The sequence below is a fragment of the Bufo gargarizans genome, chromosome 2 (genome assembly GCF_014858855.1).
Source record: "Bufo gargarizans isolate SCDJY-AF-19 chromosome 2, ASM1485885v1, whole genome shotgun sequence".
Lineage (NCBI taxonomy): Eukaryota > Metazoa > Chordata > Amphibia > Anura > Bufonidae > Bufo > Bufo gargarizans.
The window spans coordinates 665,299,416-665,324,952 of NC_058081.1; positions in this window are offsets into that span (position 1 = coordinate 665,299,416).

Here is a 25,537-nt window from a genome sequence, read left to right on the forward strand (position 1 = left end):
GGTGTGGCACCCAGAATGATCTTAGCTGATGCATCAGGCACTGGCCTAATCTTTACAAGGGTTAGTCTATTAATGTTTTGTGTGGAAAGGTGACTACATAGGATGTCTCGATTGCAGTTGAGTCTATCCTCCCTCTTAGCAGATGGAAAAAAGGCTCCCACTTTGGAGTGGTAGCAAGGGTCTAACATTTTGGAGAGCCAGTAGTTAGTGTTGGGCGTAAATATTCGAATCGCGAATATCAGCACTTTGAGAATTCGCTAATATTTAGAATATATTTTATTTTTTTAAGCAGTACACATGATCCCTCCCTGCTTCTAGTTTCTGGGCCACTGAGAAGGCTGCAATATTTTTGTCAGAGCTTAGCAACATCCCTAGCAACCAATAGGAAAGTTGCCTACCCCTTACTATATAAGAACCTCCCCAGCAACCATTTTGTGCTGTTTCATGTGTAGTGTCCCACTAGGTAAATGTGGGCACTACACAAGGGAGCTAGAGGGAGCTAGGGAACCCCTAGTATATATATTTAGGCCCAGACAGGGAGGATTGAGTCTGTGTAGTCAGGAGTCTGTGTAGAGACAGAAGTGAGAGTGCACCTTAGCCAGAGAGAAGCTGAGGGCCTCCTCCTGACATGCAGCTAGACATCCCAGGCTTCTAGTTGCCACCAGGAGGCTAGTGGATGCAGTCCAGCCTGCCTGAGGATATTGAGCCAGAGTCAGCTCAGAAGATTGTCACCAGGGGAAGAGTTTACCTCCTGAGAAACCTGCAGGTCCCACAAAGCAAAGTGCAGAGCAGAGCAGAAGAGTAACCAGCCAACCTGAGGGCTGAAGGGCAGAAGGATTATTTACCTAAAGCAAGGATATATATACCTGAGGAAGTTTTCTACCAAGGATAAAGCCAGCATTAGGGCATACGGGCCTTGGGATCAAGACAGACAGGAGTTTTGAGGAATAGTGCACAGGATTTGAGGAAAATGTGCAGCCTGGTCTGTAAGTGTTTAACCCTCTGAGTATCTTGCAAAGAACATTGCTGCCCGCCATTTGTATAAGCCTGCTTGTGATTGCTGCTGCCATGTGGAACTGAACCCGGACTGTAAATAGTTGACTGTTTCCAGTAAATTAAGTTTTGGTTCACCACAACATCGTGTTCCTCAATTATTCCTATCATCAAATCAGTGTGCCACCGTTACAGGCACTGGCGTCACGAATCTTAATGGGACCTTGCCCCCGGCACATTAAACATCTGCAACATCCAGGGCACCTCACCCAACATCAGGCCTGGTCCCTATACACCGAGAGTGCCCCAGAGGTCTCCTGTGCCAGCCTCTCCATCACTGCTGTACGCCTGTCTCCCATAAACTGTGAGTAACCAAGAGAAACCCTTGTTTGCCTATTAACCGTGACCTCCCAATCGCAATACCCTGCAGGGCGGCGTACTGCACATGCATTTGAGAGAAAGAGGGGAGTGTGATTCCTGTGCTTTGCTAAATTGCTGTGTCATATTACATTTGATACCTCATATATATAATCCAGATAGTTAGTGGTCGTAGTGTAGGTTAGTTAGTGAATAGTGTAGCTTATAGGTTCCAGTGCAGGTTGTAGTATAGGTTAGATAGAGATATAGTATATTTTAGCCTTTTGTTGTCTGTTTAGTCTGTGGAATAAAAATAAAAGTTATTTTGCTCTGTTTTAGGGTTTTGTGTGCTAGGATTATTGTCAGCGTCTTTTGTCTGTAAAAAAACGAAACAAAAAAAAAGTATTTTGCTTAGGGGTAGGCAATATAAATGATATGCAATTTTATCGCCATAAATTCGGGCAAACAAATTACATTTTTGCTATATCGCCATATCGTGATAAATGAAGTGAATTGAAGAAGCTTCTCACTCACCGCTTCGTGGCCTCCCGACTCTGCACCGCGCTGCACTGGCCAGGGCTTTGCGTGCACACATTGTCAGCGCGCTGGCTGACACTGTGTGTGACGTCAGGTCCCTTCCAGTACATGCTGGTGGCAATGGCATGGGGCTGATGACACTGGCTGGGAGACATGGATGATATGGCAATGGCATGGGGCTGATGATGCTGGCTGTGGGACATGATAATGGTGGCAATGGCATGGGGCTGATGGTGCTGGCTGGGGGACATGGATGTTATGGCAATGGCATGGGGCTGATGGCGCTGGCTGTGGGGCATGAATAATGGCAATGGCATGGGGCTGATGGTGCTGGCTGGGGGACATGGATGATATGGCAACGGCATGGGGCTGATGGCGCTGGCTGTGGGACATGATGATGGTGGCAATTGCATGGGGCTCATGGCGCTGTCTGGGAGCCATGATGATGGTGGCAATGGCATGGTGCTGATGGCGCTGGCTGAGGGACATGGATGATGATGGCCATGTAATTTGTATACATACAGAAGAAAATAATATATTGCGATATATCATTATATTGCACATGCTTCAAATTATATCGTGATAACTATTTTAGGCCATATTGCCCAGCCCCACTTTTGCTCTGTTTTAGTGTTAAGCCTCTTTCACACAGGTGAGATTTCTGCGTGGGTGCAATGCGTTCACCTCACGCATTGCACCCACACTGATTTCGGACCCATTCATTTCTATGGGGCTGTGCACATGAGCAGTGATTTTCACGCATCACTTTAGCGTCACGTGAAAATCACAGCATGTTCTATATTGTGCATTTTTCACGCAACGCAGGCCCCCTAGAAGTGAATGGGGCTGCGTGAAAATCGCAAGCATCCGCTAGCAAGTGCGGATGCGGTGTGATTTTCACGCATGGTTGCTAGGAGACGATCAGGATGGGGACCCAATCTTTATTATTTTCCCTTATAACATGGTTATAAGGGAAAATAATAGCATTCTGAATACAGAATGCATAATACAATAGGGCTGGAGGGGTTAAAAAATATATATTTTAACTCACCTTAATCCACTTGTTCGCGCAGCCAGCATCTCTTCTGTCTTCTTCTTTGAGGAATAGGACCTTTGATGACGTCACTACGCTCATCACATGGTCCGTCATATGATCCATCACCATGGTAAAAGATCATGTGATGGAGTATGTGATGAGCGCAGTGACGTCATTAAAGGTCCTAATCCTCAAAGAAGAATACAGAAGAGAGGCCGGCTGCGCGAACAAGTGTTAAGCAATGTTTACATTGCTGGGTTTGTGCTAGGGGAGGCGGGGCCACATAGGGTTAAAAGGAGGCAGCCTGAGGTACCTGCTGCTGCTGCTCCTTCATCGGCACGTCTGAGGCACTTCCGGGTCGTTCAGGGTCAGGTTCGGGTCTGGAAAGCAGCTGGTGCAGGTCGCATCATCGCGACTCCAAGTAAGACAGGGGCGGCTGCACGTCTCAGGACACTGAGGGGGCGGGATGGCAAACACCGGCGGGCGCGCTCTGCTCTGCTAGCCGGCGGCTGATGGGTGCAGTGCAGACCGCGTTCCTGGCCGCACGGCCGGCGGCGGTACTCGCTCTGCACAGCGCCACCTGGTGGCCACATGCGGCGCGGTCGGGGGGGGGGTTCAGCGGCAGCCAGAGACCTGGCACTCGGCATAGGCTGCTGCAAGCTGAACTCCAGGGCTGTTGTCCAGCGCCCCCCCCTGGCTGCAAGCAAGGGCACCACATGGTTCAGCCACACACTGGAAATAAATAAATATATAAACAAATGAATGCAAGGGGGGGGGGAGGGTTGCACAGATGCAATACAGTGTCACGTTCACCGGCACGCCACGCATGTCATCAGGGAGGGTTCTGCTTTGGTGCTTGTCAAAATGCATTTTGTTCATCCTACACGTACCTCAGCAACCTCTTCATACCGCCGTAGTATTCACGCCCCAGGGTCAGGCGACCGCACAATCAGGTCACATGCGACTTGCCGTGTCCTCATCAGGCGACGGTCTGGTGGGATGGCGGCCTTCGCAGTCCCGGTCGCCAGCCACTCCTTGTGGGCGGGGGGGGGGGGGGTCAGAAGGCCAGGGAAAAATAAAACCCATGTCCATGTTTTACAGTTCGTGGTACCATAGGCATACACGGAAACAAGGTATGTATCAGGTTCCGCCATAGCGCAAGCAGGCAGTCATCCACGGCGTGAAGTCCACGGTGGAGGGTTGGCCAAAAAAAAAAAAAAGTCTGTCACGTCCTCAGACTCACTTAAGTCCTGTCACGACCACGGGCATCCATAACGCGTCTGTCACGTCTTCAGACTTGCGATACAATCCTGTCACGACTACAGGCATTCGGTAAAGAAAAAGAAAAAGAAAAAGAAAAAAAAAAAAAAGAAAAAACCCTGTCACGACTACAGGCATTTGATAAAGAGTAAAAAAAAAACCCTGTCACGACTACAGGCATTTGATAAAGAGTAAAAAAAAAAAAACCCTGTCACGACTACATGCATTCGATAAAGGGGAAAAAAAAAAAAAAAACCTGTCACGACTACAGGCAGTTGATAAAGAAAAAAAAAAAAAAAAAACCCCTGTCACGACTACAGGCAGTTGATAAAGAAAAAAAAAAAAAAAAATGTCACGACTACAGGTGTTCGTATCTCAACGTCTGTCACGTCCACAGACTCGCAATAAAGTCCTGTCACGACCACAGGCAGTCTTGTCATACACAACTTCCACGTCCACAGGCTGGTCAAAGTCCTGTCACGCCTACAGGCACACCACCGCTCTTCCACACATCAGCACGAAGTCCTGTCACGTCCACAGGCACACGTACCAGGACGTCTTCTCAGTCATGGTCACTCCACAGGTGCCACCTGGACATCCCAATACGGGCCAGGGCTGGTTCTGTCTTCGGGCCTCACAGCCCGGGAGACTACGGGGGGCGATCACGCAGGTGGCGGTAGCACGCTGGTCCGCCCCGGCCACCCGCAGGGGCACTCGAGCACAAGGTCATACTCGCAGCTCGGGAAAGGGGGGTTCTAATCGCTCTCAATTAATAACCAATAGGAAGATGTCGCAAGAATTCACTCCTGGTGGCTCTTCCGCGTCGCGAGACAATGGGGACACCCAGTCGGAGCGAAGCGTGGGACCCTCGTTACGTTCCTGGACCATCCCAAAGTTGTCCGCCGAGCTGCGCCGAAGAGGCATCCCCTTCCCAGCATCAGCAAGGAAAGCCGAGTTATATCGTCTTCTGATGTCAGATGGACCACCAGTGAGTCAAGACGAGGTTTCCATGGGTACCATTCAGACGTCACTAACCCAACTACACGCCGTGATCAACAATATGGCGTCATCCATGTCAGACCTTCAAGCCAGAATGGATTCGGTGGAAGCCAGGTCGGCGGCGGCAGCATTAGCGACACCAACACCTGCGGAACCTGTGGCAGGGCCATCCGGTGCTTCGGGTGGGTCATCCCACTTTCCCTCAATCGCCCCGTCCCACTTCATTCCGGCCAGTATAAGGCAGGACATATTGGAGGGCAAAGACGTCAACCTGGCGTCCCTGCTTATTGCGACACATGAGGCCCCGGACAATAGAACCATTGCGTGTGGGGAGGTCTCGGTAATCCTGAAGTCTAAGGACGCTAGGCTTAACAGGAAATTGAACGTCACAGAATTCGTTCTAGCGTTCAGCTTATATCGGGACGTGATCTGCACAGTCAACCCGCATAGGAGGGCTGAACTGGATCTATACATGTACAAGGTGGTGGAATTGGGTTACAAATATGGCGGCACAGCATTCTTTGACTATCATCGGTCCTTCTCAGCCAAAGCAGCAGCTGCACTCATCCAGTGTCAGCACGTGCTGGATTGGTCGGATATAGACACAGAATTGTTCTGCCGCCATTTTGCAGGGCTCAAAGCCCCGACCTGCACGGTCTGCAACTCGTACTCTCATACCACGGGTTGGTGTTCTCAGACAAGCCACGTAGCAGATCCGGCACCACCTTACTCAGCCCCAGGTCCATCCAACACCAAGCCAGCATCCGGGGTAGACAAGTTAGGTCGTCCCATTAAATACCTTGGCAGGAGCCAGATATGTAACAACTATAACTACGCCATTTGTCACTACAACCAGTGCAGGTTGCTACACTTGTGTGCGACTTGCTTTAGGGCCCATCCACGCACGGCATGCCCTCAAAGGAATCAAGGCCCAGCGTGACTAAGCGTGGTCAACGTGGCTCTGCTGGCGGTATTATTGGCGGAACATCCACACCCGGCCTGGGTCCAGTTTGTCATCCACGGATTGACACACGGGTTTCATACAGGGCTTCTCGCACTCCCTCAAACCACGTTCGAGTGTGACAATTTGCAGTCCGCAGCCAGGGACCCCGAGGCGGTAACCCAGTTGATCCACACTGAGCTAGACCGGGGATACTTGATAGGACCATTTAGCCAACCTCCCTTCGCATGCTGGAGAGTCAATCCAGTAGGCATCGTGACCGGCAAATTTAATAATAAAAAACGCCTAATCTATGATTTGTCCGCCCCACATTCTTTACACATACCAAGCTTGAACTCTCTGATTCCATCCGAAGAATTCACCATGAGATACGCATCTATAGACGAAGCTATACAGGTCATAATCAGGTTAGGCAGAGGCACCTGGCTGTCAAAAGCAGACATCACCGATGCTTTCAAATTACTTCCCATCCATCCTGAGTTATGGCAGTGGCATGGCATGAAATGGCAGGGTGCTTATTATTTTGCCAGTAAACTGACCTTCGGGTCAAAGTCCAGCCCCTGGTTGTTCGACCAGCTGGCCAGCGCGCTGCATTGGATCTTGACCAACACCTTCAGGGCAAACCACGTCATCCACTACTTAGATGATTTTCTCCTAATAGAATCCCTGGATCAAGTACCTCAAGACCTACAAGTCCTGCGCACGGCATTTTCAGACCTGAGAATTCCATTGGCCCCGCACAAAGTGGAGGGACCCAGCACAGAGATCACCTTTCTAGGAATCCACTTGAACACAGTAGACATGAAGTCCAGTCTTCCTCAGGACAAGCTGGCCAGAATCAAGACTGTTGTTCACAGACTGGCACAAGTGAGGGTAACCACCAGGGCGGATCTTCAGTCGCTCCTTGGAATGTTGAATTTCGCCATGCGCATCATGCCGCAGGGCAGGTCCTTCATTTCAAGGCTCCTGGCACTCCTCCCGCTAGCACCCTGCCAAGACAGCCCAGTCCAGCTGGACCAAGATGCCATCGCTGACTTGGTGATGTGGGACAACTTTCTCTCCCAATGGAATGGGGTTTCCCTGTTCATCCCGGTGGCATCCAGTGATTCCCCAGTGATCCACACAGACGCCTCGCCCGCTGCTGGATTTGCAGCCATCCACGGCACTCACTGGTTCGCCCAATCATGGCCGGCAGAGGTCACCAGCATCGCAGGGTTTTCAAGGAGTTCCTCACTCTTTGAGATTTATCCCATAGTAGCAGCAGCTGTCACGTGGGGGGCTCAGTGGAGCAACCAGACAGTCCTGTTCCTAACCGACAATGAGGCTCTCGCCAACATTCTAATGAAGGGCAGGTCAGCCTCCAGGCACATCATGGCGTTCGTGCGAAAGCTGGTGTGGCTGGCTCTGCAAAACAATTTTAACTTCATATGCACGCACATAAGTGGCCAACGCAATGTCGCAGCCGATGCTCTATCTCGCTTTAACTTTCCCCTCTTCTTTCAGGTCTTTCCAGAGGCAGATCGTTCCCAAACACCAACCCCGCCTCATGGCCAGCTGTTGTTGGAATAGCACCTTTTCTCCAGTTGGCTAGGAACATCATGTCCGATTCTCTATCTAGCAACACACGCAAGGCGTACAGGACGGCCTGGCGGTTGTTCAACAGGTTCAAAATCTCTTACCCTCCGGCCGGGGAGGGTCCTATCACTTACCTGCTGGCGTTTATAGCTTTTTGCCACTCTCAGCTAAAGCTATCTTATAGCACCATTAAGCTGTACCTCGCGGGCATACAGCATCATTGGTATGTACAGTTCCCGGATCAACCATCTCTGTTCACGGCCCATCCGGTCAAATCCTTGCTGAGGGGCATCCAGAAACAGGCCATCAAAAGAAGACCTGCCAGGCAACCTTTCACCGGCAACATGGTGAGGACAGTCTCCGACGCACTGGCCAACGACCCCTTCGGACACTACATCAGCTCACTCGTCAGGGCGGCATTGTATCTGGCGTTCTACGGGTTCCTCAGGCCAGGTGAGTTCACGTGTTTAAAATCATCCAAAAAATTCTTGCGGAGAAACCAACTGGTTTGGGACGGTATTCATCTCATCCTCAGCTTGGACTCCAGCAAGACGGGCCGACCTGGGGAATCCGTGCCGGTCATGTACTTCGCCACCAACAACAGGTGGTGCCCAGTAACGATCCTACGCGAATGGTTGCAGTACACCGGGGACATGCCCGCGGAGGCCCCCCTCTTCCAGCTAGATGGGTCCCCCTTGAACATTCAGTCTTTTCTCAGATACGTTCGGTTATTGATCTCCTCGTCAGGGGGCAACCCGTTAGCCATCACCGGGCATTCATTTCGCATAGGTGCCGCCTCCGCAGCTTCCAAAAATAATGTACCGGCACACGTCATTCAGAAGTTGGGCAGGTGGAAATCGGCATGCTACGCTCGTTATGTGCCTGATCCTCAACAGGAAATGTCCCTTGCTTTCAATAATTTATTGTTGTAATTTCACTTAGAATACACAGATCCTAACCTTTCCTGCATCCGTGTGGTTTTTGGCCCCTTCAGGCTACCCTCAAAATACAGCAGTTCCGGCATAACTCCACTGCTTCAGGTAGGTACAGGCACGTACTTCTCAGCTAGCCGATCCTGGCACAAGTGTTAAGCAATGTTTACATTGCTGGGTTTGTGCTAGGGGAGGCGGGGCCACATAGGGTTAAAAGGAGGCAGCCTGAGGTACCTGCTGCTGCTGCTCCTTCATCGGCACGTCTGCCCGCCCAACCCTCCCCTTTCATCACATAATCCACACTGGGGTAGCCCCCTTCAGGCTACCCTCAAAATACAGCAGTTCCGGCATAACTCCACTGCTTCAGGTAGGTACAGGCACGTACTTCTCAGCTAGCCGATCCTGGCACAAGTGGATTAAGGTGAGTTAAATTATTTTTTTATTTTTTTAACCCCTCCAGCCCTATTGCACTATGCATTCTGTATTCAGAATGCTATTATTTTCCCTTATAACCATGTTATAAGGGGAAATAATACAATCTACACAACCTTGAACCCAAACCTGAACTTCTGTGAAGAAGTTCGGGTCTGGGTACCACATTCAGTTTTTTATCACACGCGTGCAAAACACATTGCACCAGCGCGATAAAAACTGAACGACGGAACGCAATCGCAGTCAAAACTGACTGCAATTGGGTACCTACTCGCGCGGGTTTGCCTGCAACGCATCCAGACCTTATCCGGACACACTCGTGTGAAAGAGGCCTTACTGTTTTAGGGTTTCATTTGCTAGGAGGGATTATTGTCAGCGTCTTTTGTCTGTGAAAAAAAAAAGCCTTTTACTGTCTGTTTTTCTGTCATTGTCTTATGGTTTTGTATCTATTTTATTTCATTTTTGTCCCAGTTTCCCCAACCCACTAAAGTTAGACCAAACTCCCTCATTATTGTCTTTCTATATTTTTTTTCTGGTGTTTAAAAACATTGTGGGCAAATCACAGAGGGGCTAGTTCAGATGGCAGGGGCATCCGCCTCATCAGTGATTTTTTGGATTTTTTTTTAAGTGGGTGGGCTGCTGAGGAGGTCACTGCTATAGTGGATAGTGTTGATATCTTTTAATGACACACACAATTATACCCGAGCGAAGTCCTTCAGCCGGGTCCTTCAGCTAGTATAAAGATTTGTTTGAATAAAATACAATCATGCGGTGTTACGCTTCATTCACCAAAAATGTTTTTTTACTTTATTTCATTTTATATGTTTTAATTTTGCTTTACTTGGGTTTTGGGCGGCCCTGCTGTGGTTCTTACTAAAACTAGTTGGGGACCGCTTGTGGGCTTCCCTTGTCAAAAGGACTTGTGCAGTTACCATTGTACAGGACTGATTGAGGAACCTATTTATAGTTTACTATTTTATTATTTTCTTGTTTGTTTTAATCAGGGTTTAGGTTCGAACATGGTGTTGTCTGTCGTCCTGAACAGGATGCCTGACTTCCATGTTGACCTCTCCACATGGTTGGGTGTGACTAGTGTTATACTCATCAATGTGGTAATCCGGTTTTGGGAATGGAGCGTTATTGCCAAATGTATATATCTATATATACATTTACATTTTATGTGACTTCTTGAAAACTATGTAATGATAATTTGCACATGCAATTTTTATATAATCAAAACTTTTCACTTTGCAATATAAATGGTGGTATATGTAATATTCTTGTAGCATGTCACCATTTGGGAGTTATTCTTCTCATTTCCATGGTTGCTATCATGTGACTGCATAGACAGGTGTCACAGCCTTTGGTTTGCGCTGTGACACTGTTGCCACACTTGCGGTTGTCTTCGGCAACGTGTTGCTGTGAGTGCATGCGGTGGCAGTGTCTCGGCCTTCTGGGTTATTGCCGTGACATAGTTGCCACGCATGCTATTGCCGGTGGTAATGTGTTTGGTATGCTTGTGTGTGCACTTCCCCTTCAAGTTGTAGCCTCCCTCTGTCTGGTGCTTTAAGGGTTAACTCCCTGACTGGGTGTGGTCACTTGGCTTATATTTTCTGTGGTTTCATGGCTGGAGTCAGTTGTACTTCAGCTGTGGTTAGTGCTGGACCTCTGCTCCAGTCCAGGCTTTTCCATCTGTCCAGTGAGGGCCACCCTTGTGGTCATCAAGGTTATCCTGATGTCTCCAGCGATGTATTGCCAGTCTATCCTCCATGTTCCCCTACCTTACCTGTGTGGATGTTTGGTGTGGGTTTATGTTCAGGGTTTGGTGTCTTGTCTTGTTGTTGTTACATGTCTGGTAAGTTGGCGTTTTATATCCAGCATGTATGCAAGTCGTACCCTGTTAGTTGTGCCTCCAGAAGGGGGCTCCATGGTTTCCCGGAGGGGTGAACCAGAAGCCAAGTCTAAGTGCCGTTGCTGGAATGCTGGTTCCTGTGTGTCAGTACGTACTGCATCCGCTTGGTGTTTCGATTGCAGTGCGTTTGAATGGGTTCCAGTTTACCTTGGTGTGGTGTTTATCTGTCATTCCACTTGGCTTCCTTTCACTGCTGCTAGACCATTTGAGACTCCTGTTCATCCGTGTCTGGGAAGAACAGGTCGTCTCTCCCCTGCTCCTATGTGAGGGATTATCAGGGCGACTCAGGGCCAAAGGAATTCTGGGTATGAGCCGTCTTACCATCCAGGTCCGCTCATACGGTGAGTAGTTAAGGTGATGTTTAGGGACGCTGTAGGAGGTGACCTGCTCCCTGATCCTGGCATCCTGGCTTAGCTGCTTCCCTATTATACCTTACATTGTACGGTGGGGGGTTTCCCCCACTCCCCACCTGTCACCGCCAGACATTTGAGAAGCTCTGACAGACGTTCTTCAGAACCTCCTGCTTGAGATTCTTTTGTTTTTCTTTCGTTTTGTCATCTCGTTTGCCTCTCTCAGATGTCATCTAGTTACACTGATTGCATCCCTTTAAATCCCCTCCCATGCTGCATCACTTTGCGGTTTATACAACTTCCTGAAGTGTGTACATGCTGTATGCTACAACTGAGGCTTCTACAGATAAGTCTGTTCATTTGTTTGTGTGTTCCTGTTTGCTTGATCCTAGGTGACCCTGACTCCCTCCGTGTTAAGTGTAGGGAGCCAGTGGTCGTGTCCCCTCACTATTATAGGGTGTTCAGGTGTCATACAGTCGAGGCACGAGGGCATGCAATTTTCTATCAAAGATATCTTTGCATGGGCTGAGAAGACAGGGAGAGTTTCAGGGCTTAAATAGGGGTCACCCTTTTGTTCCTTAGTTTCGGATCAAGCCAGTCGGATCCTTATTTGTAACTTCTTGTTTTCTGTTACACCATCCGTGACACCACCGTGACAACAGGATGCGTTTGTGGCTCAGCTTGCGTTCAATTTTAGGTGCGAAAAAAACGTAATCTGTTCTCATGTGAACGCCCTGTCTATAGACACTCCCAGCCTGTGTGAGTTCCTCCTTCGATGCGATCATGTGATTGCATCACATGTTTCTTTATGTAATGCGGAAGCAATGCGCCGACATGCGCTGGTAAACAAACGCACACTATATCGAATCCATGCTGGTTAGTTCTTGGCCCCCTCCGTTATGCTTTTAATCTGTGCACCTGATATTGTAATGACACAATTGGTTTTGGACATAATTTTTTTATTTATGAAATTTTGATGAATTAAGCACATATTATGAATTCACATAGTTTAATTGAAGTTATTAATCCTTCACAGTATGGATACTTGTATATAATGTCAATAAAAAAAAAAAGAAGGATTTTTTATTATTACACACAATACTAATCAAACACATTAATTGTAATTCACTTATTAATACTATTCATTAAAGAATCACCTGAGTTAGTATTTGTATTCGTACTTGGCACCATTCACTTTTGTCACTGCTTGATAAAGGTCCCATTGTGTTGACCTAATGGCCGTGACTCCTTGGGAGCCGCATACAGTTGCCCGCGGTTTGGGTAGTTGTTTCAACCACAGCTTGAGGCTTGATGTTGTTTGCCTCAAGTGCGGTTGCCGCGGACAACAGCTATGTGTGCGGTTCCCTTGGAGTTATGTGCGTGTGTGTAGGCACTTTTGTATGTCTGGTGTGCACTGTGTTTTATGTTTGGGTGCGCACGGACATCTTCCTTTCACTGTGGCTGCCCGTGGCAACGTTTGGTATGTTGTACATGTGGTGGCAGTGTCCCGGCCTTCGGGCTGTCTCCAAGGACGGCTGCCACCCATGTCGTTGCCTGCGGTAACAGCCACAGTGTGATCAGTTTGGTCACTTCCCCTTTATGTGTGTTTCCCTGTGGTGCTGGAAGGGTTAACTCCCTTCCCAGTGTGTGTGTGATGTCACTGGGTGTGTCCGACTGTGGGGTGTGGCTTCTTGGCCTATATAGCCTTGGTGTTTGGCATGGCTCAGTAGGTTGCTTCAGTCATGCTTGGCTGGAGCAGCCTCCTGTGCATATTACCTGCCAGTGAGAGCCACCCCTGTGGTCATAAAGAGAATGTCACTTTATTTTTTATGTCATGTTGTATGTGATGTCCATGTGATGTACTGTTGGGACCTTTGTTCATTTGGTTTGTGCAGCTAATGGTTCTGGATTCTGTGTGTGCTCATGGATCCAGTCAGCAAGGCTGTGGCAGGTTGGTGGAACTCCTTAGTTGACCTGCCATTTCCATTAGTCTGTTTTGGTTCCACTTTTTCCCAGCAGCATGGCCATTGAGACTCCTGCTCCTCCGTACCTTGGAGGAGTAGGTCGTCTTACCCAGCTCCTAGCTCAGGGATCTGCGGAGGGTAAGTCAGGGCTCCGAGGTTCCTGCGCATGGGTCCTCCTACCTAAAGGTCGGCCCATGCAGGTAGGAGTTAGGGTCAGGTTAGGGATGCTTGAGGAGGTGACCTGCTCCCTAATCCTGTTCTCCTGGCCGAGCAGCTATGACATCATCTGGCATCACACGACTGAGGATTTTCCCCATCCTCAGCCGTGACAGCTGTGCCGTGGTGTGCGTGTGTGTATGTACAGTGTATGTGTGTATATATATATATATATATATATATATATATATATATATATTTACAATTATTTATTTTAAATTTTCATTTCTTGTGGGCTTTACAATCTTAATCCTTTAAAATAAAAATTGTCAATTTGTATGCATGGTAACACATTCCTGCTGTGGACAAAGAACCTGCTGCTGTCAGAGGTGTATAAGTTTATTTTTGGTATAGCCCTGGTATGGCGGGGGGCCATTTCTGTGAACATATTCCTGCTACAAGCAAAGAACCGCCTCCTGTCCTGACTCAGTTTGGCCCAGCTATGTGTAGACCTTATACTACCCTGTTACCATTTACATGCTGCTGCTGTCTATTCTGATTAGTTTGACCGAGCTATGTGTAGGCTTTATACTACCCCGTTACCATTTATATGCTGCTGTTTCTGTCTGTTCTGATGAGTTTGGCCAAGCTTTGTGTAGACCTTATATTACCCCGTCACCATTTACATGCTGCTGCTGTCTGTCCTGATGATTTTGGCTGAGCTATATATAGGCCTTATAATACCCCATTACCATTTACCTGCTGATGCTACTGTCTGTCCTTATCCTGATGAGTTTGACCCTGGATTAAAGGGGCCTTAATGAAACCTTATTGTTCAAAATTGTACAAAACAATCTTAAAAAAACTGAAGCACGTGTTAGAATTGAATTTAATTTTTTTTTACAAACATGCCTCTATGGCAACTTTTTTAGTTAGTCATGAAGTTCCAACATATCCTGCATCTGTTTGAGGTGCAGTGCCTACATCTTCAGCATCTGCTTGCACATTAGCTTCCGCATCTCGTGCATGCCGGCTTCGTGCTCCTGCTACATCTGCCAAATGCTTTTATTTATTAATTAGTACTGTAAGGATAAAAAAAAATATACTATAAATTACTTGCAATTCAGATTAAGAGGCATGAATACAGAATTATATTGCTATGCGCACATATTTACCCTCGTGGCGATGGCTGGTGACAACCTCCTCCTCTTCATCATCATCGGGAGCTGGATGGGGGGAATCCAGCTGCTGGGACGGTCTTTAATATAGCCATCCTAGGGTGCCTGCCATTGAACTTCTTTAAGAGCTTGAAACGGATCTCCTTCACAATCCTCTGCTTCTCAGCCTGGACCCGGGTCATATCATAGCCCCGCTCCAACATGCGCTGCAGGATAAAGATGCAGGTATATAATCCCAATCCCAAGTATTGAAAATAATGTCCTTAACAAAACATCAAAAAGTATTTAAGTCTTTGAAGGGGAAATATAAATATAAGATTAAATGCTACCGTTATAAGATCGTATTGTATTGCGATTGTATGTGTGTGGGGTCTGAGCAATCAGATATTGGCCAGCTGAGCAGAGATGTACCTATCTAGTAAAGGCACGGTACAGTATGGGGTGTAAAGCGGGTTCGCCTCCCCGTGGTGCACCCTGGGTAACTCCAAATTAATTAGCAAATACTGGCGGTAAGACAAAGAAAGCTTCTGCTGAGCCCTGACCAACTGGACACAAACTCTAATCTATAGACTGTGTGTGTGGGGGGGGGGTATATAGTGTGCGTCAGGAAAACGAATGTGCATGTGAGAGATATTTATTTGCTGTCCATACATACATGCTACAGACATAGTGCTATGATGTCGCAACAATATTTAGTGCACCAATCAGTAATATCTACTTAGACCTGATAAAATGTGAAGTTGTATGTATTGCGAAACACATTTGCACCATAAGTGATGATCTTTCAAAATCGCAAATATTTTATAACAGTTTATCTGCATATAAAGTGATTGTTCTGACATGCATGTGAAATGTAATCACAGTGATCCGGAGTTCTTCCTCACAGTGGTGAAAATTTCTGCCAACCATGTTTTCAAATCTCCTCAAACTACGGGTAGTTTTAAAATGGTTGCTAAACTAGGCCACAGCTCTTTTGCATTTGCGCAGTAAGCAAATTTAAAATTGTGATTTTTGCATTGATAAAAAATAATGAACACAGCAAATTCGCCAATATCTGATGAATATTCACCAAAATATTCTTGAAATATTGTGAATTCGAATATAGCCCCTGCTGCTCATCACTACCAGTAGTCACCCATCTGCTGATAATGTAGCTGTCACTACGCAAGCAACTCAGTATGCATCTGGCCATTTACACAATGGACTCGGAGGGAATCCCTGCCTCCATCTCCACTACATCTGCATCTGCCTGGCCTTCCTCATTAGAGAGGGCCTTGCGGTTCGCCCGGCGGTCGTTTCATGGCAAACTTTGCTTGTTCGCGGTTTGCTGAACATGTCCGGCAGTGCCATATTCTTTTGCATTGCGCCGAACTTTGACCTATGACACATCCATCAGGTGGGACAGGACAGCCAATTGAGACAGTTTCAGCACATAGACACACCTGCTAGCCTATAAATAAACCTGATCTGGCAGCTATTTTACATTCAGTTTTTTGACAGGGAGAGGGAGAGGTTGCTGTATGGAGCAAGGACAGACTGTTAGAGACACCAAACACTAGCTTATAGGGCCACAAAAGTCCTTTTAAAGACTGGTATAGGTGTGCTATTGATAGGTGTGACATACTGAGGGGTATGATATATTTATAATATACTTTCTAACATAGAAAGTATATTATAGAGCATTTGTATTGTGCAGCAGTTGTGTGCGGTTCTGCTGCGATACTGCAGCTAGATATAGGGAAAAACGCTATTGGAATAACGAACTGCAACTGGTGTGATGTACCTGTTGTCCCCCCAAAAAAACAACTGATTGAGGGGTGTGATATACCTTTAATATACCTTCTAACATAGAAAGTTTATGTCACGGATGTAGTAGGGGACAACACCAAAATACAAAAATAAGGAAGAGGAAAAACACTAGGTCTGACCGCTAGGGTCAAATCCTAACAAACCCCGCTCCTGGCCCTAACTCCTATCCGTATGGGCACCTTTCGATGGTAGAAATGCCCAAACACAGGAACCTGGAAAACCCTGGTAACCCTTGGATGTCCTAAAAGTAATGACAGGGCAGAGACAACCTGTTCCTTCCCTGATGAAAGAGTCAGCGTCTTGCTGAGGCCTAGTAAAGAACCGTGAGGGGGGGGGGGATACAAAACACAACAAGTGGATTACTTAACTTCTAAGGATGATGGATGAACAGGACTTCAACAAGAACCACACTTCAGCTCTTCCAACATCAAATAAAGCTATCCAGAGCAAGGAGTCAGACTAAATAGGGAGAAGAAATTGTCACATGATCAATATCTGAACTGAAGGAGGTGTGGACTACAGTTGAGCTGACACCTGGATGTTCGGGTTCGACGGGTTCAGACAAATTTCACAAAAAAGTTTGAGTTCAGAACCCAAACTTGACCCCAAACCCCATTGAAGTCAATGGGGACCCGAACTTTTGGCACTAAAATGGCTCTAAAAAAGTTATGGAAAGGGCAAGAGGGCTGCAAAGGGCAGCAAAATGTGGTTAAGAGCATGGCAAGTGCTCTACAAACAAATGCGTATACATGTCTATTCTGCACAAGGTACGGACAAGTCCTGGGGGATCTCTGCCTGGTTCATTTTAATGAACGTGAACTTGTACACATTGGCTGTGGACAGGCCAGCACCTCCAAGGCATAAAGGGCAAGCTCAGGCCATGTGCCCAATTTGGAGATCCTGAAGTTGAAGGGGGCAGACCCATCAGTCAGTACGTGTAGGCGTGTGCACACATACTGCTCCACCATGTTGCAAGTCCCCGTGATGTCCACGATCCAATTGGATATCTTCCCAATCAACTTTCGATGTTCTTTTATGTGCCTACCATGGTGATAACGGGTAACGGAGAATCAGGGTTCCATGCCGGAGAGGGAGCGTGAGAAAGGGATACCACATCCAAGGGAGGTCAAGGGCTGAAATATGATTGAGCGGAAATGTGGGACAAGTTATTGAAGCAGAAGCATCCAAGTAAAGGAGGGGGAGCGCGGCAATTACACAATCCCGACTCGGGGAGGTAGTGATCGATAAATAACAATACAGGACTCTTAAGATGCCCTGTTATTGGAATGATTAATTAAAAAAATTACAGGGAATGTCACTGCGGTATTTTGGATTAGGAAACGTTAGACAGGAGATGTCCTGCTGCCGCTTTGGTGACTCTAGATAACTTCTGCCTGATCGCACGTCCCTGTGACGTCCACGATCCAATTAGATATCTTCTCTATCAACTTTCGATGTTCTTTTCTGCGCCTACCATGGTGATCACGTGTAACAGGGAATCAGGGTACCACGCCAGAGGGAGCGTGAGAAAGGGATACCACATCCAAGTTAGGTCAATGGCTGCAATGTGATCGAGCGGAAATGTGGGACAAGTTGTTAAAGCGGAAGCATCAAAATAAAGGAGGTGGTGCGCGTCACTTAAAGACGAATTTTTGAAATTTAAGTCCCTGTCACCTATGCAGAGCAGGGGTTTTTCAAAGTAAAAAATGTGTTAATGTCACCTACTGTACTAATGAAACAGACTATTTTTAAAAAATTCAGTCCCTGTCAACTATGCAGAGCAGGGGTCTATTCACAGCAAAACTGGGTTCATGTCACCCACCAATTAAACAGACAATTTTACAAAAATTATGTCCTTGTTACCTATGCAGAGATGGGGTTTGTATACGGCAAAAATGGTAAAATGTTGCCTGAGAATGTAACAGACAATTTTTAAAAATTTATGTCCCTTCACCTATGCAGAGAAGGGGTTTATTCACGGCAAAAATGGTAAAATTTCACCAAAGAATGTAACAGACGCTTTTGGACCCTGCTCCCTCTTTTGCTGTTCTGGTGCCTCTGTGCGACCACCGCCTGTTCCCCCAAACTGCACACGTCACTCGTATGACCTTGATTCCATGTGAGGTCGAGTACCTCATCTTCCTCCACTTCGTCTTCGATCCAACCTTTTCACCTGCCCTGTTTGTCGGTCTGCAGATTGCAAAAAGCCGCAGCAATTTGTACCTATGTTTCGTCATCATCTGAGATGTGCTGCGGTGGTCCTCCCATGTGCTCATCCTGAAACATAAGTGGTTGGGCATCGGTGCAGTCAATCTCTTCCACTTATTGGGCAGGGCTATGTGGATGGCTCTAGGAAACCCTGCTAGCAGAGTCATCAAAAAGAGAAAGAGACTGCTCCATGACTTGGGGCTCAGAATGCTTGGCTGATTTGCAAGGCGGTGAGGTGAAAGACTGATGGCCATGTTCTGCAGGTGCCAATTCTGATCTTTCCGCAAGGGACTGAGTGGGAGACAATGTGAAGGAACTGGAGGCGTTGTCAGCCACCCAATCTACTATCGCCTGTACTTGTTCTGGCCTCACCATTTGTAGAGCCGCATTCAGCCCTACCAAATAACGCTGAAGGTTCTGTCGTCTACTCACACCTGAGGAATGTGTTTCACTTGTGCATGTAGCTGGAACAGATCGCCCATATCCTCTCCCTGCAACAGGAGCTCCATCAGCAGCACCACCACGATCGGGGCCACGTCACTTATCTGACGCCTTCCTCATTCTTTGCATTCACCCACCAAACTAGCAGATGGTTTATGTCAGGCGACAATGTAACTGCCAATAATCAACAATTAAGTTCACTGACAGTAAGGCAGTGCCGGTGTCATAAAGAGGAAACATTTCTTGAGGTCACACAACAGTTTGACAGGCGATTTGTTTATACAATTACTTCACGGTCAAAATAAATGTGAATTTGTCAACCAACAATTTAACAGCAGTATTGACTGGTTGTATTGGACTGTCAGAAATGCAGCAATCTCTTATGCTTTTTGATGACTCTGCTGGCAGGGTTTCCGTGGGCCATCCACATAGCCCTGCCCCAGAAGTGGAAGAGATTGAGTGCACTGATGCCCAACCATTTATGTTTCAGGATGAGGACATGGGAGGACCACCGCAGCACGTCTCTGATGATGACGAAACACAGGTGCCAACTGCTGCAGCTTTGTGACTACTCCTTCAGATAAAATGTGACTAAGGTCATTAGACTCACCACCCCCCAGGAAAGCTACGTGACAAAGCATCCGCCTTGCCGTTCTTAACCCTAGGGTGGTAATTGACAACAAATTTAAATCTGGTGAAAAACAATGACCATCTGGCATGCCTTGGGTTCAGTCGCTTAGCCGAATCCAGGTATGCCAGATTCTTGTGATCCATAATTACCGTAATAGGATAACTTACTCCTTCCAACCATTGCACCAATCCTCGAACGCCAACTTAATGGCCAGCAATTCCCTATTCTGCACATCATAATTCCTTTCAGCAGTCGAGAGTTTTTTAGAGAAAAATGCACATTGGCACCATTTACTGGGTGAAGGACCTTGCGACAAGATTGCTCCTACCCTTACCTGCACTAGAATACAGGCCGAAGTGAAACATTCTTTCACAGCAGAAAAGGCCTGTAATGCCGCATCAGACCTGATAGAAATATCAGCACCCTTCATAGTCATGTCTGTTAAAATTTTAACCACCGTTAATATTACGGTAGTAGTTGGTAAACCCCAAAAAACGCATAAGCTCCTTCAGATTTTCAGGCAGGTCGGTCCCAGTCCAACACGGCCAACACAGTCTCAGCACATCCAATGAGTCCCTTACGTATGAAGGCAAACTCAACACGAAGGGGCGCAGGATCACATTGACATAGTTTCTGACTCTTTCTGTAAGGCTTCCCACTCCCGACACTATAGGCCTGTCCTTTAGGGGATTAACCCCTTTATGTATTTTAGGCAAAGCTTAAAACACAGGGGTAATAGGGTTATCAGGTAGCAGATAGGTGTATTCATCCCTGCTCACCAGGCCTTGTCTCTTCTCCTCCCTCAGCACTTGTGTCAAATTAATTTTGAGGATATCAGTGGGGTTATTACGGAGTTTGGCATAACATGATCTATCGTTCAGATGCATAGACACATCTCCCTGTATGCTTCCATTCCTAGGACCACCACATTTCCTCCCTTATCAGAACGCTTTATGCAGGGGCGTAACTAGAAGTGACTAGGCAAATTTTTGTATGGGGCCCCCTCCCCCCCAAGAAAACAAGCCCTCACATAGACCGAAATATAGAAAAGCAATTTTTTAAAGTATTTAAACCAAATAAAAACAATACAAGTTTTGTATCGTATTGAGCCGCAGAATAAAGACGTCATTTTTAGTGAACGCCGTGATGTCAAAACCTCAAAAACCCTGGCGGAATTGTGTGTGTTTTTTTTTTTTTTTTTTTTAACCCACAAAGAATTTATTTCTTTCCTGCTTTCTGATACAAGACATAGTAAATTAAGTGGTGACATTTAAAAAATGCATCTTGTCCCACACAAAAAAAAGCCCTCATATGACTATGTGAATAGAAAAATAAAAAGGTTATGGCTAATGTAAAAATAAAAATGGGCCCGGTCTTTAAGGGGTAAAAGGTATCAAACTACAATGTTTTATATTGCTTGCTCTTTTTGAAAGCATCAGGGTTTTTGCACATTTTACATACACAGCTCTGCTACGCACACAGCTCTGAGTGACACATTATATATCGCTGTGTTACACATTTTACATACACAGCTCTGCTACACACACAGCTCTGAGTGGGACACAATATATATCACTGTGTTACACCTTTTACATTCACAGCACTACTGTGCACATTATACATCCCTCTGTCGCATACAGCTCTGCTACATATACCACACACACTACTGTGCTGGATTCACACTATACACCTATCCAGGGCCGGTAGCGAATCTACATTTTGGCGCCCCCCCATGTGCCAATATCATAGTGCCAGCCTCTCCCACTGCCCCCTAATGTGCCAGTATCAAGTGCCTCTCTCCTCCCCCATGTGCCAATATCATAGTGCCATCCTCTACCCCTGCCCCCTAATGTGCCAGTATCAAGTGCCTCTCTCCTCCCACCCTCCATGTGCCAGTATCATAGTGCCATCCTCTCCCCCTGCCCCCAATGTGCCAGTATCAAGTGCCTCTCTCCTCCCCCATGTGCCAATATCATAGTGCCATCCTCTCCCCCTGCCCCCTAATGTGCCAGTATCAAGTGCCTCTCCCCCCCCCCCTCCATGTTCCAGTATCATAGTGCCATCCTTTCCCCCGCCACCTAATGTGCCAGTATCAAGTGCCTCTCTCCTCCCCATGTGCCAATATCATAGTGCCATCCTCTACCCCTGCCCCCTAATGTGCCAGTATCAAGTGCCTCTCTCCTCCCCCTCCATGTGCCAGTATCATAGTGCCATCCTCTCCCCCTAATGTGCCAATATCAAGTGCCTCTCTCCTCCCCCATGTGCCAATATCATAGTGCCATCCTCTCCCCCTGCCCCATAATGTGCCAGTATCAAGTGCCTCTCTCCCCCCCTCCATGTGCCAGTATCATAGTGCCATCCTCTCCCCCTGCCCCCTAATGTGCCAGTATCAAGTGCCTCTCTCCTCTCCCCCCTCCATGTGCCAGTATCATGGCGCCAATATTCCCCCTACCCGGTGGCAGTAAAGTAACAGTCCGGTATTTAAAATAAAAATAATAACACTTTTCTACTTATGTCAGCGATGCGATGCAGCCTCTAGTGTTGAAGATTTGGTGCCCATGTTCCTGTTTAGCCTGTCTTTCAGAAAATTTTAAGAAGGGATTTGAACCCATGACCTTCTGTATCAAAGGCAAAGCACCTAACCACACAGCGATAAGAGCTGTACAGCCAGTTACTTAAAAAAAAACATATATATGACTTCTACTGTAGATAACTTTGATATCTAGTGTACAACCATACACATGACAGTTGCCCCAACACACCCAGCTCTGCTACATCCATACACAGTGTGCTGGGGCAGCTGTCATGTGTATGTACACTAGGTATCAAAGTTACCTACAGTAGAAGTCTCATATATATATATATATATTTTTTTTTTTAAGTAACTGGTAATACAGCTGACTTAGCTGTGTGGGTAAATGTGAAAGGTTGTGAGTTTGAATCCCAGGAGAAATTTTTCTGAAAGACATGCTTTATGAGATTTAAAGAGGACCTTTCACCTGGAAAAACATTGTGAACTAAGTATCCTAACATATACAGCGGCGCCCAGGGATCTCACTGCACTTACTATTATCCCTGGGTGCCGCTCCGTTCTCCTGTTATGTCCTCCGGTATCTTCACTCAGTAAGTTATAGTAGGCGGAGACTGCCCTTGTTCTGCTGGGCGTCTCCTTTTACTAGGCTGTAACGCTGGCCAATCGCATCGCAGAGCTCACAGCCTGGGAGAAAAAACATGCTGTATTCTTAGCATCTGTTTCACCCTGTGAAGATGAAAAATCTGTCTCGCTTTCCACATTTGTTTTGCTTTTTCTACCTGTGAAGCTAAAGACAGAACCCTTCTTAAAATCACGGGTATCACGCACAAGCAAATTATGCTTCCTCTCCCTAAAATATCCAGTAAATCTCTCTACTGATTGCTGTACTGCACTTTCCCTTTTATCAAAGTGCGGAGATTGTGTAAATTTCTTTGCTATTTCAATCTGTGCCTGCAGGTGGTTGGTGGTCTTGGCTAGAATGTTTTTCTCTTCCTCTAATAATAATTTCATGAGACGGAGGGAGGATTCAACAGATTCATACGTCCTGAAGGTGAGTACCCCTAGATCTCTCCCTCAGGCGTCTATCAAGACGTACAGCAAGGGACATAGCTGCTTCCAATGACTCAGGATTTACATGAAAAGCCAACGCATCCTGCAGTCTCTCAGAGAGACGATGACAGAATTGGCTACGGAGAGCAGGATCATTTCACTGTGTCTCGGTAGCCCATCTCCTAAATTCAGAGCAATAGGTCTCCGTGGAACATTCTTCACAAACTCCGTAACTTGGTCTCGGCCTGAGAGATCCGACTCGGATCATCGTAGATAAGACCCAAGTCTCTAAAGAGCTCATCTACCGACCGGAGGGATGGTGATCAGGTCGGCAGAGAAAAAGCCCAAGATTGGGCGTCCTCATACCCACACGTTGACACTCATCCCCAGAAGAGTATGGACGCAGGCTAAAGTATAATTTACATGACTCCCTGATGACAAACTTATGCCCCAGGTCCTTCTAAGACACACCCCTGATCCGGTTAGGCCATGCCCCTCCCACTCCTCAGCAGACAGGGATTGAAAAAATGAAGGTAAAAATCAACTTCTGTCAGCTGCAGAGGTGGGAGGGAGGGTGACTTGCAGCTCACACTCAGACAGCATAGTGTTGCTGTCTGAGAGTGAGCTGTTCAAAAGGACATCCTTGGGTCCGTCCAAGCCCTGTGCGAGAGGGAGGACAGGGAGTCTGAAAGCCGGACTGTCCGGCCTAAAACTGGACCTCTGGCCACCCTAGGGGCAGGCTGCTGTGGAGGCCACATTTTAGTGGATGGTCCGTTATGGAGGTCAGTGTTAAGGGGCAGATTGCTAAAAGGTCACTCTTAAGTGGGTGGGCCCCTGTGGAGGTGACTGTCAAGGGGGTAGTGTGCTGTGAAACTCATTGTTAAAGGGGAAGGCTGCATTAAAGGTTAAGTCAAGGGGGTAGGCTGCTGTGGAGTTCCAATTTTAAGGGACGGGGCACTGTGTGTGTGTGTGGGGGGGGGTCAGTGTTAAGGGGTGGGGGGCTGTAGATGTCACTGTTATAGTGGATAGTGTTGATATCTTAACGACACACACTAACATTTAATGAAATAGATTAAGTATACCCGAGCGGGTCCTTTAGCTAGTAAATAAGAAGTGACTGGGCAAATTTTTGTATGGGGGCCCCCTCCCCCCCAAGAAAACAAGCCCTCACATAGACCGAAATATAGAAAAGCAATTTTTTAAAGTATTTAAACCAAATAAAAACAATACAAGTTTTGTATCGTATTGAACCGCAGAATAAAGACGTCATTTTTAGTGAACGCCGTGATGTCAAAACCTCAAAAACCTTGGCGGAAATGTGTGTGTGTTTTTTTTTTTTTTTTTTTTTTTTAACCCACAAAGAATTTATTTCTTTCCTGCTTTCTGATACAAGACATGGTAAATTAAGTGGTGACATTTAAAAAATGCATCTTGTCCCACACAAAAAAAAGCCCTCATATGACTATGTGAATAGAAAAATAAAAAGGTTATGGCTAATGTAAAAATGAAAATGGGCCCGGTCTTTAAGGGGTAAAAGGTATCAAACTACAATGTTTTATATTGCTTGCTCTTTTTGAAAGCATCAGGGTTTTTGCACATTTTACATACACCGCTCTGCTACGCACACAGCTCTGAGTGACACATTATATATCGCTGTGTTACACATTTTACATACACAGCTCTGCTACACACACAGCTCTGAGTGGGACATAATATATATCACTGTGTTACACCTTTTACATTCACAGCACTACTGTGCACATTATACATCCCTCTGTCGCATACAGCTCTGCTACATATACCACACACACTACTGCGCTGGATTCACACTATACACCTATCCAGGGCCGGTAGCGAATCTACATTTTGGCGCCCCCCCCCCCCCCCAAATTTCACATTTCTGCCCCTCATGATTCATGTCCATTTCTTGCCCCCCATGTGCCAATATCATAGTGCCAGCCTCTCCCCCTGCCCCCTAATGTGCCAGTATCAAGTGCCTCTTTCCTCCCCCATGTGCCAATATCATAGTGCCATTCTCTACCCCTGCCCCCTAATGTGCCAGTATCAAGTGTCTCTCTCCTCCCCCATGTGCCAATATCATAGTGCCATCCTCTCCCCCTGCCCCCTAATGTGCCAGTATCAAGTGCCTCTCTCCTCCCCCCTCCATGTTCCAGTATCATAGTGCCATCCTCTCCCCCTGCCACCTAATGTGCCAGTATCAAG